At 39.0% G+C, this 16,343-nt stretch overlaps 1 protein-coding gene across 1 annotated transcript in view; it reads left to right on the top strand.

Moving 5' to 3' along the window:
• The window catches only part of LOC128540429 (receptor-type tyrosine-protein phosphatase eta-like), a 138,648-nt gene that overhangs the window by 65,486 nt on the left and 56,819 nt on the right, over positions 1–16,343 (top strand). The gene's annotated exons all lie outside the window — the stretch shown is intronic.

Raw genomic sequence — 16,343 nt, 5'->3', positions numbered from 1 at the left:
TCTAAGATGGAAAAAGGCTGTTTTTGTGATATTGGAAATATGATTTTCAAAAGACAAGTTACTGTCTAATATCACGCCCAGGTCTTTTACTGTTTAGCTAGTAGTAACAGTACATCCTTCTAAACGCAGGCTGAATTTTGAAAGCTGTTGTGTGCTGGTTTTTGGGCCGATGAGCAATATCTCTGTCTTATCTGAATTTAGTAAAAGAAAGTTATTGGTCATCCAATCTTTTATGTCCTGGACACACTCTGTTAATCTAGACAACTTGGGTATTTCATCTGGTTTTGTTGAGATGTATAATTGGGTATCATCAGCATAACAATGGAAACTAATTCCATGCCTTCTAATGATGTTTCCCAGGGGAAGCATGTAAATTGAGAACAGGAGAGGTCCTAAAACTGACCCTTGTGGGACCCAATATTTCACTGGCATTACATCAGACGGTACTCTATTTAGATCTACAAAATGGTATCGATCAGACAGGTATGATCTAAACCATTTTAATGCCTGCCCCTGAATACCTATATGATTTTGTGGGCGGTCTATGAGAATATTATGATCTATGGTGTCGAATGCAGCACTTAGATCAAGTAAGACTAGTATTGAGATGCAGCCTTGGTCTGAAGCTAAAAACAAGTCGTTTGCAATCTTAACTAGTGCAGTTTCTGTACTATGATGGGGCCTGAAACCTGACTGAAATTCTTCTAGGATGTTGTTTTCCTGCAAGAATGTGCATATTTGAGCTGATACTACTTTTTCTAATATTTTTGATATGAACGGAAGGTTTGAAATCGGTCTATAATTTGTTATTTCATTCGCGTTCAAATTAGATTTTTTAAGAAGCGGCTTAATAACTGCCAGCTTCAAAGGTTCAATTTATGAGATACCGTAGTGTTGTCCACCCGCACTAGGACATGGTAGCCTTAACTGTTGGAGGAGGTGTTTCAGGGCAAATAAAGCCATCATTCGGGGCAATTAATGTGCCACGCGAGAAGATGGCCTCTCCAGCTCCCTTGGGCTGGACGGTCATGCAAGACCGCAACCCAGCCCGTGAGGAAAGCGTCTGTCGTTAGCGTCTGCGATGACAAAAGACGCACGTAGGGTGGGACCCAAAGTAAAAAAAAAACGGGGTCTGAACCACATAGAAAGGGTACAAAGCCCTTGGCGCGTAACCCTTATTTGCCTCTGGGGATTGGTCCTGAGTACAATCCCCTTGCTTTTAGCCACAACTAAAATGGTCTCATGTGCAGAGGCCCAAAGGTATCACCGTGGACACAGCTGCCATGTGAAAGTGATGTTTTTTAACAGTCACTTTCTGGCCCAGCTTGGTTTCCTTCAGGGTGTTGGAAATGGATTCGACACGCGTAGGAGACCCCTGTGCCCGCATTGCGATCAAATCCCTTTCTGTGTCGTGGCAATATTTCTGTGAAAATATGCGTCCTCCAGATCGATTGTCACAAACCCATCCCTGGTTGGATTTAAGAGCAATCACTTTGACAGTCAAAATTTTGAACCTGTCTTATTGGATAGCGGTTCAGCCCGCGTAGATCTAAAATCGGACGCGGCCCCCAGTTCCTCTTGGAAACCAAGAAAAACCGACTGTAGTAGCCTGACTCTCTGCCTGGTAGAGAAACATGTTCTATCGCCCCTATTTCCAGGAACGTCTTGTAACTCCAAAATTAGCAGATGCGCCCCTTCCAGTTTGACGGAAGTGGAGACAATGCCGTTGAACAAGGGAGCGATGTGAGAACTAGATACTGTAGCTCTCACTACAGTGCTCAGTACCCAAGGAGATATACTTGGCAGTAGCTTCCATGCTGCCAGTTTCTTGAAAGAGGCAGAGTCTTTGTGGTTAGATGGGGGGTGTTAGCTGTTCGTCATCCTGAACATGGCAGGAGAAAACCGAAAAACTAACATTTCTTAAAAACTGGTGTTGTCCGAAACACCAGTGTTGGCGGAGAAAGAACACCGACTTCCTGGAGATGCCAGAGAGAACACTACATCCTTGAGAGGGATTCTACATGACCCTCCCCGGGGGGCCCCCATGGTCCTGGAAGAATGAGCCCTTAGGACTTATTCCTCATGAAAAAGACAGTACATAGGCCCGACTTCTTCGAGGCTGATTGCAAAGCGTGGTGCGCCGCACCCCAGTCTTACGAGGGGGTGCCTGACTCTGTGCTTCACGCCTCGCTAGAGACCCGGTCGGGGCTGGGTGGCCGACAGTCCCGACCCTTGAGCATGTCAGGGAAGGACTTTCCCGAAGCTTGTTCATATGATTTCGCCTCCCGAACCTAGTGGCGACGTTAGCAGCGTCGCAAAACAGGCCAGAGGACGAGATGGGGGCATCAAGGAGAAATGCACAATCCTTACCCTTGATTCCCCTGGTGGGATTTAGCGACAGGTAACTCTCGCGGAACACCATCGCAGCCATAAAACAGCCGATAGCACGGACCGTCTGCTTTTTTGCACGAAGAGACAGGTCTGTGGCTCAGCGTTATTCTAGGAACGACGTTGTAGAGCCCCGCCAATGCTCAAGTCTTTCAGCAGGTCAGCCTGGTAAGCCTGCAAAACCACCTTGGTGTGCAGTAGAGCACCAGCTTGATCAGCTGCCTGAAAGCTTTTCCTCACCAGGGAAGATGTCAGTCTACACGGCTTGGTGGGGAGTGTATGCTTTTTCAGGGAGGATGATGTCCCAGGAGAGATAGCCCCAAGTGGCTCTATATCTGGGACATTATCATATAACCGCGCCTTGCAAACCTGTCGTTTTTTTTTTTTTTTTAGCGCTTGGGGAAATCCCGCTTCCGCGGCCAAATACGAAATGCGATCGCTTGATCGCATGCATTACTTACCTGCAGAAGCGAGAGTAATATCCATTCACAAGAAGTGCCGGAGCGCACTTGAGAAGTGAACGGAAAACTTCCTGATCCGGTGAGGACGCGAGAGAAAGGAGGATTCCCGTCTCGTGCACGCCTGCCGGATTGCACTGTTCAACCCAGGAATGCGCCGAAGCAACGGTGTGGAAATCGCACTCAAAAAGAGCGGAGGCACCGATCTCCAAACAAATTCCACCATCTCGGTGAGTTAATACTTTTAAATTCGCTTGCACACGTCACACGCAATATCACAATACGGTCCTTAAAGACAAAAAGATCTGAGGTATGTTTCCAGTTCACTCCTATTTATAACCTGCAGGCTTCATCAGATGATGTCAGCTGACCAAGGTTATATATGCCAAAATTTGGCGTGTTTGATACACACATGCTTCACAACCGGCAACACAGAAAGATGTCCCCATAGCGTTTTCACGCAGCATCGAGTGTAGCCTTTGTAAGGGAACAAGAGCGTACAGTAGAAGTTTTAATAGCCACCTGCTCCATGGCAGGACACTTCCCAATCCGTGATGGGTCTGTGAACCCTGATCCCCCGCAATGACACAGTTAGTTAACTGCAGTTCTTGCACTGTCAACATAATTTCATGATTATGTTAAGCTTGTCATCTTAAAGATATATAATGTTTCAGTGTCTACTGTAAGTACCAGTCACTAACTATGCTTTAATGGTCCAACCTATTATGCATATAAGACACCGTGCCACTGGACGTTACTGCATTATTTCCATGTATTTGTTATTACATTAAGTGCTCTGTCACTCATCTACTTTTAAAATAATGATATAAACATTTTTAAATGTCAGCCAAATGTAAATTTTTATGTAGTAGTTAATAATGCTGCACCAGCATGTTTTACATAAATACATAACTCTGCTAAGTATGAGCTATGGTAATTTCATGCTCATAGTAATTAAGGGTGTTTTTGTCTTTAACATACAGTAGCATATTAGAATGTATAGAGACGTATATTAACACTATGCAAAGTCACACCTCTGGACAAAAAGATGCACATTCACACCATGTTAAGTAAACATTATGCCATATAAAAGAAAAAATTTCCAAGACCAACAGGAAAACCGTAGGGCAGAACAACAACAGGGCACTTCTTATGACATACCTGTATCATGTCAGAAGAAGTGCCTTGTTGTTGTTCTGCCCTACAGTTTTCCTCTTGTTCTTGGAGTTTTTTTCCTTTTATGGGATGGGCATGTTGTCACATACCACTATGTGGCAGAATTTGGCAGTTCTGTTTTATAGTTATAAAAAAAAACTATTGTGGCTCCAATTGTAACTCTGCAAAATTGAATAGTTTCTCAGCTCGAGATGCTCTGACCTGGCTGGATACTGCACCATGGGGAAGGCAAAAGAACTGCCAGTGAACCTGCCTTTTAGGCAGGAAAAGGATATGAAAAGGTATACAAGGTAAGAAAAGGTAAAACTTTATGAGTTAGAAAATAAGAGATTCTGTTTATACTAAGTCACGTTCAGGAAGACCAAGGAAAATTTCAGCCACTACTGCCAAAAGAATTGTTAGGGCGCAAGAAAAAACTCACAAACAACTTTGAGAGAAATACAGGCTGCTCTGGAAAAAGTTGTGGTTGTGTTACAAGGAGCACAATAAGGAGGTACTTAAACACAGATGACCTGAAAAGTCCTGAACCATTGTGGCAGGACTGCTTAGGCTCCTCCTATTTATGTTTGGTTGGCTACCTGGATAGTGAAGGACCTCAGCCATCCCAACAATGGAGGTCAGGAAAGCGATTCCGCTCCCTGAAGGCCAACACAGAGAGACTGAGTAGGAGCTTCTTCCCGCAGGCAATACGGTCTCTCAATCACAATCACACCACCACACAGTACTGACCCACACATATGGTTTTTACACACACACTGGACATTCTGGACATTTGTTTACACTATTGGCCACTGCACAACTACACTTCGTGGTCATCAAATCAAAATCACCACAAATCACTTTAAGCATATTTGCACTGCACAAGTCACTTTTAATATGTGAATTGCACAACCATGGACATAACTATTCTTTTATTACCATTTATTCGGCTGCTCTTATTGTTTTACATTTTTTCATATATTCTCCATATATTTTCTATATTGTGTATTTTTGTGTACAGATATTTTATTTTTAACTTTTATTTGTATATTTTTATTTTATTCTTCCCTAGTTAAACTTACCCTTTATTTTAATTTTCATATTTATTTCCTATTCATATTCTTTATTCTTAGGTCACGAGCAGTTGTCTAAGCATTTCACTGCATATCGTACTGTGTATGACTGTGTATGTGACAAATAAAATTTGAATTTAAATTTGAAGTGAGGCTGGTCAGGTTACTTGTGGTATACTGCAGCTTATGGTTGTGTGTTTTCCCCTAGAACGATGCATTTAATGAAGCCCTCTTGCTGGTATTGGCCTGAGGTTATCCATCTACAGGTAAGGCAGTTGGTTATAAAGTGCCATAGTTCTCTGAATTTGCTCACATGCTTACCTGTATTTGTCTATATTTATTTAGATTCAGAAGTTGGTGTGAGACAGATTCAAACCTGTTAGCTATGACTATTATTGGATGTATAGACACATTTCTGCTCTCAGTTCTCCTGCAAGTTGTTCGACTGCTTGATTGGGTTGCATAGGATTCTACTTATATGGTATGTAGTTTAGGACTCTTATCTGTTTGTCAAGCGTGTAGAGTCAGCTGGTCTGGTTAGATTGCAATTTGATCATAGACGGGTCAGAAGCATTTTGTGTGCAATGATTTTCTGTGCAGTTGGGACTGTGTGGAAACTATTGGCCTGGGAGCTAACTGCTGCACTGAACTGGTTTGCTCCTCATAATTCCTTTTAAATACTTTTTGTTGTGCATTTTCTGTTGGATTCTGTTTTTTGTTTTTGTGCATGTATGTGTGGCATGTGTTTGTGTTTAGTGGTGGATTTGATTTCTTTTCTTTATCTTTGTACATAGTTTTGACCATACTATTTTAAATTGTTTCCTTTTCTTATGATTTGTGTTAAGTGTATCTGGTTTGCCTTGAGTTTTCTTTTATTAATTAAGCTTACCCCCCTTGTTTGTGTGAGAAGTGGTGTGAAGACTCTTAGAGTGATGGTGTTACCAGGGTGTCGGTGCTAACACCGAGAGAAACGCATAACATACTTTTGTTGTTACAGGAGCTAAGTGCCTAAGGTGGGGTGTAGTCCTGATGGCGGTCTCCCTTTCACGCGAGTGTTTATACATGGGTGTAAGGAAATGTGAGGTACTGTGAAGGCCTTGTTGTGCACCCTATTGCCTGCTATTACGCCTCATCTGTTGTATAGTGTACTTGGACATTTTGGCGTAGCCCAGTCAGTCTTTCGTGTGAAGTTGTTTATGTGATTATTACATGTTATAGGGGGATTGCTTATCTTTTGTTTTTCTGTTTTGTTTTTATGTTTGTAATAAAAGTTGATACTTTTTATATCTGCATCTCCTGTCACCTCTGAGAATGAACCTGTGCTGTGTCTAAGAACAAATCTATTATATATTTTTCAGAGTGGCAGAATCGTTAATTTCTGTGTATTGGTAGTGGGCTCATTTAATAATAATCTCACTAATAATAATAATAATAACAACAATAATAAGTATAATAATGTACTGATTATCACAAGATTTTAATGCAAATCATTCTTATTAAATCACAGTATTCTACCTCAAAGCTGCTACAATTGATAGCTAGAGAATAACTGTAAGCATGCTGTAAGACAGTTCGGTGTATTACACTTAACAATCCATAATAAATAGGATAATAAGATTCATTAACACGTAGTGGGAAGCTTCCTGTTCTTCTAAAAGAAGGCTGTATACAAGCCTGTGGGAACAGATTGCAAAAGCGTGGGCACAGAATTATGAATTTGTGGGTACGGATGACAAAATCTGAGTGCACGGATAGTTAAACTGAGGGAACAGTTTAAGAAGTTGTGGGAACGGATTATCAAACTGAGGGCACAAATTACAAAACTGTTGCCACAGATTTTTTTTTTTTCTTCTCTAGGTGACTTCCAGGGCTCCGTACTGCGCAGATTTGTCACGTCGCGTTTTTTTTTTTTTTTTGTAAATTGTTTTGTAATAAAGTGTTATTTTAAATAATGCCCAACAATTTTAATCTGTCTCAAAAAATTTTTTTTAATAATAATAATAACAAAAAATTCTGGACCTTTGGCAGTGGGGGGTGGGTTGTTCGAACCACGGGCCTGGTGTGATTAGAAAGCTTTTCTTCTAGCTGCTTTTGATCCTATGACTAGAAGTTATGTCTTATCAGGATTAAGCAGAAAGAAGTTAATTAACATCCAATCTCTTATGTCCTGCACACATTGCTCAACTTTAGTAAGCTGTTTTTTCTTGTCTGTTTTTTCTGAGACGTATAACTGTGTCATCAACATAAAAGTGAAAACTAATACCATGTTTACGAATTATGTTGCCCAGATAGGGCATTCAAAGAGAAAAAAGCAGTGGGCCTAAAACAGAACCCTGTGAAACACCAAACTCCACTTGAGAACATGCAGAATGGTCACCATTTAAATGTAAAAACTGATAACTATCAGTCATATAGGATCTGAGCCACAAGAGGGCCGTTCCCTTAATTTCTACTCCATTTTCTAATCTGTGAAGGAGAATACTATGATCAATAATGTCAAAAACCTGCACTGATGTTGAGTAACACAAGTATAGTGACGCAACCCTGATCAGAGGCCAATAGGTGGTCATTTACTACTTTAACAAGCGCTGTCTCTGTGCTGTAATGAGGCCTAAATCCTGACTGATACAGGATTTAGGCCTCATCACAGCACAGAGACTTGTTTATGCCATTCCTATGCATATGAACATAGCTGCTGTGCTACTAATTTTTCCAGAATCTTAGAGAAAAAGGTGTGGATTGTTATCGGCCTGTAATTGGACAGCTGACAAGGGTCTAGGTCAGGTTTCTTGATTAGCGGTTTAATAACTGCTAATGTAATGTTTTTGGGAACATACAGTATTCACTGCTGATTAAAGAGTAAATTATTTTCAATAGGGGTTCTGTCATTGATGGTACTCGGTTTGAGAAAATGTGTTGGTATGGGATCTAATTCACAGGTTGACAATTTTGAGGAAGCGATGAGTGAAATCTAAATCTGATCTAAATTGTCTGGTTTCAAAGCCTGAATTTTTGCGTAAAAAAAAAAAAAAAAGTTCAAGAAGTCCTCACTTCTGTATGTTGTGGAGATTCCTGCAGTGGTCTTGTTTCTAGTTAATTTAGCTACAGAATTAAGTAAAAATCTAGAATTGTTTTTGTTATTTTCTCTAAGAGTAGAGAGATACAATGATTTAGCAGCACTGAGTGCTTTTTTATAGTTCAGGATGCTCTCCTTCCATGCTATTTAAAATACTAACAATTTAGTTTGATGCCATTTGCATTCTAATTTTCGAGCAGATACAGAATACAGATTCTATTTTACTTACCTTTTTTATTATAAAGGTCAGTAAAATACCTGGATAACACCAAATGCTTATCAGTCATTCCAATTCTTACCAATTCTCTTATGTTACAATATCATGAACATTTTTAAAAACTAGCAAAGATTTGATTTTTGAAGACTTTTTTTTCTTCCAAAGTCCAATAATAATAATTTGTATAGCTTTACAGTCATTTTGGATTTTAATGTAGAAAGGTAAATTGCTGGTTCAATTTTTTTTTTTTAGTTTATTTAGTCTGTGTCTTCAAAGTGTTCAAGAACACAATGTTACTTTTTGTCTCAACATATTCCATTGTAGAAGTTGGGCCAACAATGCGATATTAAATCATTCATTCAGGTATTGTAGCTTCTTATTCATTTTTTTCAATGTTTCTTACAATGAAATTTGCTGAGGCAACAAGTTGAGTATTTGAAAACAAAAACAAAGACATTAGAAGATGTGGAGGTGAAGATGACCATGTTTTGACTCTTTATTCTAGATAAGCGATTGTATTTTATTAGCTTAGAGGTTATTTTAAACAGTTAGCGTTGTGAGGCTGATGTGCTTCAACTTACAGTATTGGTATACTGAGGTAACTTAACATTACTAAGATGATCTTAGCTAATGTTAGGCTTCATGTTCACTGTAGCTCCATCCTGGGCCAATGTATGGGAGACAAAAAGTGGATGACAGTTTGACTTTGTTACTGTAATGGGTCTGACACAAGGAAGGAACACATGAGAACCAGAGGTTACAATCACAAACAGTGTTCTTTAGGCACAGTTGAGTTAAGCTCAAAGGTATGCAGTCATAGTTTAGTTATGCTCGTTACAAGCACAGTAGTTCTGGTGGCGCCTAGGTGAATGGCACATGTCCGCTGGTTGAAGCTCAGGAGGCACAGGATCCTCTGCGTCACAGTGAGGCCGGATGGAGCAGGTGTGGTGAGCTGTGCTGAGCAGGTGGCACTAGGCAGGCAGGTGGAGCGCACACGAGAGGCAAGTTCTACCTTCCAGGTGAACATTCAGCTACTCCTATGCAACTCTCATGCAAGTTACACCATGTACTTGAGAACTTCACATTTTATAACATTTTATAATAGAGCAAGTATCATACTATTTATGTAAAATTACAATAATTAACTGCAATTAAATATGTAACTCTTTAGATGACTGTTAATGGCCATACTAAAAAGTGAATGTTTTTCTTTGTAATTTTGAGAAATCATATGATATACAGTACTAAAAGTCTCATGGAAATGGGTCTCTTGAGGCAGAAAAAGCGTGTGTTTGTGTGCATGCAAATGTATTGCATTCCCTCCCTAACTATTAATTAGTTTGGTTTATTCCATATGTATCCTGAAACACACCCCCTTTCACTTAATTTACAGAGGGAGAAATATTGATCCTTTCTCGATACAGCAAATTTCTCTGGGCAAATAATGAATAATAATTTACATCAATTAAAAAGGGGGAAAAAAGAAAAGGTGGAGCTGAAAAGTTACGCGAGAAGAAAAAAAAGCTTTAGAGGCAGATGCTTCAATTACAAAAATGCTTCAAATTAACAGATTATGCCTTTGGCATGAAGGGAAGTTGCAGATCCGCAAGCTTTGACAGCTCTAACATTAGGGTCAGGGATTTCGAAGCTGGAACCAGCAGCAGGGTCAGTGATGATAAACCAGTGCCTGCAATGATGACCAACATCTCTCCCTTTCTTTACCCGGCCAAGTGAAAAGGATGCCAATCAAACTAGGCTGGAATAAAATCAGAAGCAGCATTAGCTCGTGCTAGTAAACTAGTTATTAATTTTAATTATTATGGTAGTCAATATTAATTTAAAATAATTAACATTGACTACCATAATAATTACTAGCACGAGCTGATGCTGCTACTATTTTATTCCAGCTTACCTGTTCAGTTTGATTGCCATCCCTTTCACTTGGGTAGAGAAGGGGAGAGGTGTTGGGCATCATCAGCAGGCACTGGTTCATCATCACTGACCGCTTATAGTACTGAGTGGTATATCTTACACTGCAACAAGATGACCAGCTAAAATACTGTCTTCATAAACTTTATATGTTGTTTGTCTTAATGAGCCAATGTATTATGATGTTTTATGTGGTGTGCTGCAGTGGGCCAGTAAGACCAGGGCCAATTTTCGGTCCCACTCGGCCCCTGACATAAAGTCAGTACATTGTTGACGGAACCATGGTGGAATGCAGAGGTTGTGCTTATGGTCATCATTAGGGTGTTTTCATCTAATTTATCTCCTCATCATTTCTCATCAGACAGTTACAGCATCCACATCACCCCACTTCTCTGCTCTCTATACCGGCTTCCTGTAGCTGGTCGAATTCAAATTCAAACCCCTGATGCTTTCCTACTAAGCCAAAAACAACCCAGCACCATATTTAATCCGCTCCTTCAGCAGTGTTCTCAGCGATCGAGGTAGATGTGAATCTAGACTCCTTTCTGTTCTGGCACCTAAGTGGTAAAATTGGTTAACTGGAGTTCCTTGCAATTTTTAAACGACGCTTTAAGACATATCTGTTTCTTTAGTACTTAGGCTAATCTCCCTTACTCCCCCGCTCCCAAAAAAACTAACAAAAAACTTTTCAACAGTGTTTGACTGATGGTAATTAGTTAGTAACTTAGTAACTCAGTGTAAGGATCTATGATGAAAACTACAAAGCTCTTTTGAAAGTCACTCTAAAAAAAAGAGTGTCTGCCAAATGCTTAAATTTAAATCATGTCACCAAAGGGAAAAGGATGAGGAAAATCCAAGAAAAGTAGTTTTTACTTTTTCCTGTTAATCCTGCTCATATTGTCTCTAAAAAAAGAGTGAAACTAATACTGCTAACAATGAACCAGCTTCAGACACACCTGCTCCACTGCCCTCCACGGCCAGGGCTCCTGCACTTACAGGACATTACAGCCTGAACAGGAGCAGGTAGCTGACTGGTACAGTGAAATGAATTCCTGTACAATTTTAGAACGGCTATCTACAAAAATAGAGACAAGAGGAGCAGAGTGGTTTCAGAGAAGGCACAGTAGTTCGCATCACAGCTGATGGAAACTACAAAGCAGATGCTTACCTGGGTGAAGTCTATAAGAGATAGGGCTGGGAGACTTACCAATGAGCAGCTGTCTGGTCCAGGAGCCCAGCCAATGACAGACCAAGACAAGTGGATACTGGCTTTTTTTTTCTGGCTATACAGTGGCTTGCAAAAGTATTGCACAACTTTTCCACATTTTGTCACATTACAGCCACAAACATGAATCAATGGGGTGTGCGTAATTATTCAGCCCCCTTTGGTCTGAGTGCAGTCAGTTGCCCATAGAGATTGCCTGATGAGTGCTAATGACTAAATAGAGTGCACCTGTGTGTAATCTAATGTCAGTACAAATATAGCTGCTCTGTGACGGCCTCAGAAGTTGTCTAAGAGAATATTGGGAGCAACAACACCATCAAGTCCAAAGAACACACCAGACAGGTCAGGGATAAATTTATTGAGAAATTTAAAGCAGGCTTAGACTACAAAAAGATTTCCAAAGCCTTGAACATCCCACGGAGCACTGTTCAAGCGATCATTCAGAAATGGAAGGAGTATGGCACAACTGTAAACCTAATAATCAAATTCTAATTTTATTTTTCACATACACAGTCATACACAGTACGATATGCAGTGAAATGCTTAGAATACTTTTGTAAACTGTAAAACTGTCACACAAACTGTGTGGCTTAGTAGCTCAGCCCGAGCCTTTAAATGGTCTCTCAGTCTGGTTCAGTAGGATGGCTGTTCAGAGGTGATGTATAGAAGCACATTAATGGAAAGTTGAATGGAAGACATCTCTCACATTTTCCAAAAACATCTTGATTATCCCCAAGACTTTTGGGAAAATATTCTGCAGACTGATGAGACAAAAGTTTAACTTTTTGGATGATGTGTATCCTGTTACATCTGGTGTAAAACTAACACATCATGTCCTAAAAAGAACATCAAGCAACAGTCAGACATGGTGTTGGTAGTATGATGGTTTGGGGCTACTTTACTTTGCAGCTGCAGGACCTGGACAATTTGCCATAATTTGTAGAACCATGAATTCTGCACTCTACCAGAAAATCCTGACAGAGAATGTGCAGCAATCAGTTCATGAACTCAAGCTCAAGCACACTTGGCTTATGCAGCAGGACAATGATCCTAAACACAGCAGCAAGCCCATCTCTTAATCGCTTAAAAAAAAAATAATAATAATTAAGGTTTTGGAACCAGTCAAAGTTCGGACTTAAATCTAATTGAGATGACCTTAAACAGAACGTTCATGCTTAAAAACCCTCCAATGTGGCTGAATTATGTGAAAAATGAGAAAAGGTCTGCTATCAACAGGGCAATGTAAATCTGAATAAGCTGGCGAAATTTTAACATTTTTAGGTAATCAGTTACATCAAATATTTTAAGTAATGATGTTTCCAGTCTTAAGTAAATTGAACTATGAGTTTTTTAAGTTTGTTGTACTCATTCATAATCATCATTCTTTACTTGCATTATTCAGTATCCTAACTCATACTATTTAATAGCAATTATAATCATTTTTTTCTAGGTGTTGCAAATCAAATTGTTTTTGGTCTTTCGGTCTGCACACAAGCTTGGCGCAGGTTTTAGGCCAAATACCCTTCCTGACACAATCCTCCCATTTTATCTGGGCTTGGGACAGGCACTTCATCTAGTTGTTGGAAATCAAACCCGGGCCTTTTGCATGGCTGGCTAAACACCTACCACTGAGCCACCAGTGCCCTTTTGCCCTGATGACGTCAGAAACAAAATCGCTAGTCTAAAAGATTTTAAGTTTGTGGAACTTTAAGGTGACAGTTACTGTTACTTAAATACTTACAGATATTAAAAATATCAAATTTGTTCAGCTAACTTGAAAAGAGTCATTTCTACAAACTCACAAATAACAAAAAGTTCTAAATACTCATTAAGGTCTATTAATTTGAACTAATTGTAATTATTTAGGTTAACAGTATTCAATATGTTTAATTACTTTGAGCATTGGGGTTTACAGTGTGTATAGACTTTTTAACATTGTAAAGCATTTACAATAGGTCAAACATGTAGTTGTTATTTAATGTGCTATACAAATAAATTTGACTTGACTTGAATGAGCTTTCTTAGCTTCTTTAGTCTTTTTAAACAGTGGGAAGAGAATTTAGTCCTAGAGAAAGTCTGACAGTGAGCAATTAAGGGAATTAATTAATCAGCAATTTGACACAATGACAGAATGACACAAAACTATTGCAATTTAACATAATACATAGGTTACATCTTTATTGAAGTGAACTGGCAAGAACGTTCTCAGAAATAAACCTGATATATTCTAGATGTCATATAGGGGTGGCCACTCTGGGTCATATGTTTTGGACATGTCCAGCTTTAGGATCATTTTGGTGTTCTGTATTTGAAACATTTTCACATATTTGTGAAATAAAGATACAACTGTAACGGCGCGTGTATTGCGAGAGCCAGAGCCGCGAGAAAATTCCCTGCACTGTTTAGAATGGGCTGCTACCCCGCCAAGTTCTGAACAGGCAAAGCCGCTGCCATCTAGATGCGTGGTTGCTAGGCGATAGTGCCGTAAGCGCATTCAGAAAGAGCCACAAGCTTCTTTTTTTAAGTTCAAGTGTGAAAAGCACATAAATTAGTAAGGGAGGATTCATTCAGAGAGACGAGAAAGTTTAGTTTTAGCATACACTACCCGTGATGCCCCCAGTCCCCCCAACACACACCCAAACGCATGCGCGCAAGAAAATATGCTTCTGAACAATCCGTGGCCTGCAGAGCTGCGGCCATCTAGATGATGGTGCCGTAAGCGCAATTAGTGATTATATTAGTAATATCTACACAATTTATATGATCGTTAGGTAGCACCAGTAAGGTATCAGGGCAAAACACAAAGAGAAGCATGCATCAAAGACAAAGATCAAAGGCAAAAATGTGCTCTCAGTTCAAGTGTGAAAAGCACATAAATCACACATAAGCACTTACTAAGGGTGGAGAAAAGTTCATCCAGAAAGGGCGAGAAAGTTTAATTTTAGTTTTCAGAGCCCTGTCTGGTCCTGAGGAGATGGCAGAGCTCTGTTTACTGGACTACTTTTTGCACTAGCTTCTTAACCTTTAAATTCTTGTAACTACCTCAACTCATCACCTCAACACCTTATTATTACGTTATGTTGTCGCACTGTCACTTTGTTGCTTTTGTTTGCACATTTGCATGTGCACTTTATGTTGTCTGTTGTCTGTAAAAAACCCTGTGGATAGTCTTTCTTAGTTAGTTTCTGTTCATTTATGTTGTAATTTATGTTAGGGCTATCTGTCTTGTCTCTGCTAGCCAGCTAACTAGGCCTCTTAGTTAGCTAGTTTAGTTTTTTCTGTTAATTTATGTAGTAATTTTATGTTTAGATGTAGAATTTTAGAATCTTATGTTGCATGTAGCACCTTGGTCCTGGAGGAACGTTGTTTCGTTTCACTGTGTACTAACTGTATATGGTTGAAGTGACAATAAAGCCTACTTGAACTTGTTAGCTTTTTGCTTTCAGGTTTTTTTGGTTTAATTTTTAGTTCCTATTATTAATAATTCCACGCTATGTCCAAATTAGAAGGTCTTCCCGTGCATGTATCATAAACACTCTCACATACTCCTATTTTGTGACCCCCACAGAATACCTGCGTTAGGGCTCTTATAAATATTATCACATCCCGTGGTGTTACGTGGTGTCCCACCGCGTAACACCAATAATGGCAATATTTGGCGTGGCATCTGAGAACCTCTGTTAAAGTTGTCTATTACTACTAAAAACTGTATTTTGTATTCACTCTGGTAATGTTTGTGTAATATTGAAATTTGTTTGATTTGAATCATTTAAGTGTGACAAATATGCAAAAAAAAAATCTGAAAGAGACAAAATACTTTTTCAGGTCACTGTGTATATGTTTATCATGTCTGTATTATTGTACAAAACCATTCACTATTTTCAAACATACCTTAAAAGGTAATAAATACATAACTTTGCAGTATAATATTTACAACCTATTACATGGCAGACCAGTTTTCAGATAGAACAAAAAAAGAAGCAATTAAACAGTTATATAGTTAACATAACAGTTAACATAATAGTTAATTTCTTATTTCGATGGAATTTAGGCTTTGTTCTATACAATGTATGTGTGGACAGTTGAATAACTGGAACAAACCCTGACTCATTTTAAATGTAATTTTTCTATGGATGAATATACTAAATGTTTTGTAACAACCAGGATCAGATCAGGAGAGAGAACAAAATTATGTTATCTTTTTACATTACCTGCAGAAACCCAGTAGTGAAGTAAAAAATTGTTATGAATCAATATGGAGCAATTGAACTAATATATTTTATTAATTATAAATTCTCTATTTGGGTGTTGGCTGACAGCACAGAGAGAGAAAGAGAGAGAGCAGGATGGAGACAGCAGAAAGTGAGAAAGAGAGCAAGAATAACCAAGTGTGAAAAAAACTAGTCATAGGCCTAATGGCAAGTACATTCTATTTCATTTTCTTAAAAAAAAATTCATGTTACTTACTAGTAATACTAATACTAGTGTTAATCAAAATTTATTTAAAAGGACAAAATAATATTCTTAATAAAATAATAATTACTATTTATATTTGGGTATAAATAGCATGACACTACATATTACATTCTCTGTCTGATCCTAGAATCGCCACTGATGTTGTGTGTTGTCCAATTAGAAGACCAGCTGAAACATACAAAACTGCACACACACAATATCCAGTGCTGTTGCACCCAAAAAGTGTCAAAGGCAAAAAGTGATTTCAGGTTGCAGTTACTGCTCTCGCGTATGCATATCTAAAGAAAATAGAGGTGCTGTAACATTTAGCCCAGCAGTCCTAATTACCATGTTTTCATCACAATCA

The sequence above is a fragment of the Clarias gariepinus genome, chromosome 2, assembly GCF_024256425.1.
Source record: "Clarias gariepinus isolate MV-2021 ecotype Netherlands chromosome 2, CGAR_prim_01v2, whole genome shotgun sequence".
Lineage (NCBI taxonomy): Eukaryota > Metazoa > Chordata > Actinopteri > Siluriformes > Clariidae > Clarias > Clarias gariepinus.
The sequence above is the reverse complement of the archived record's forward strand: the minus strand, read 5'-3'. Positions and strand labels throughout refer to the sequence as shown.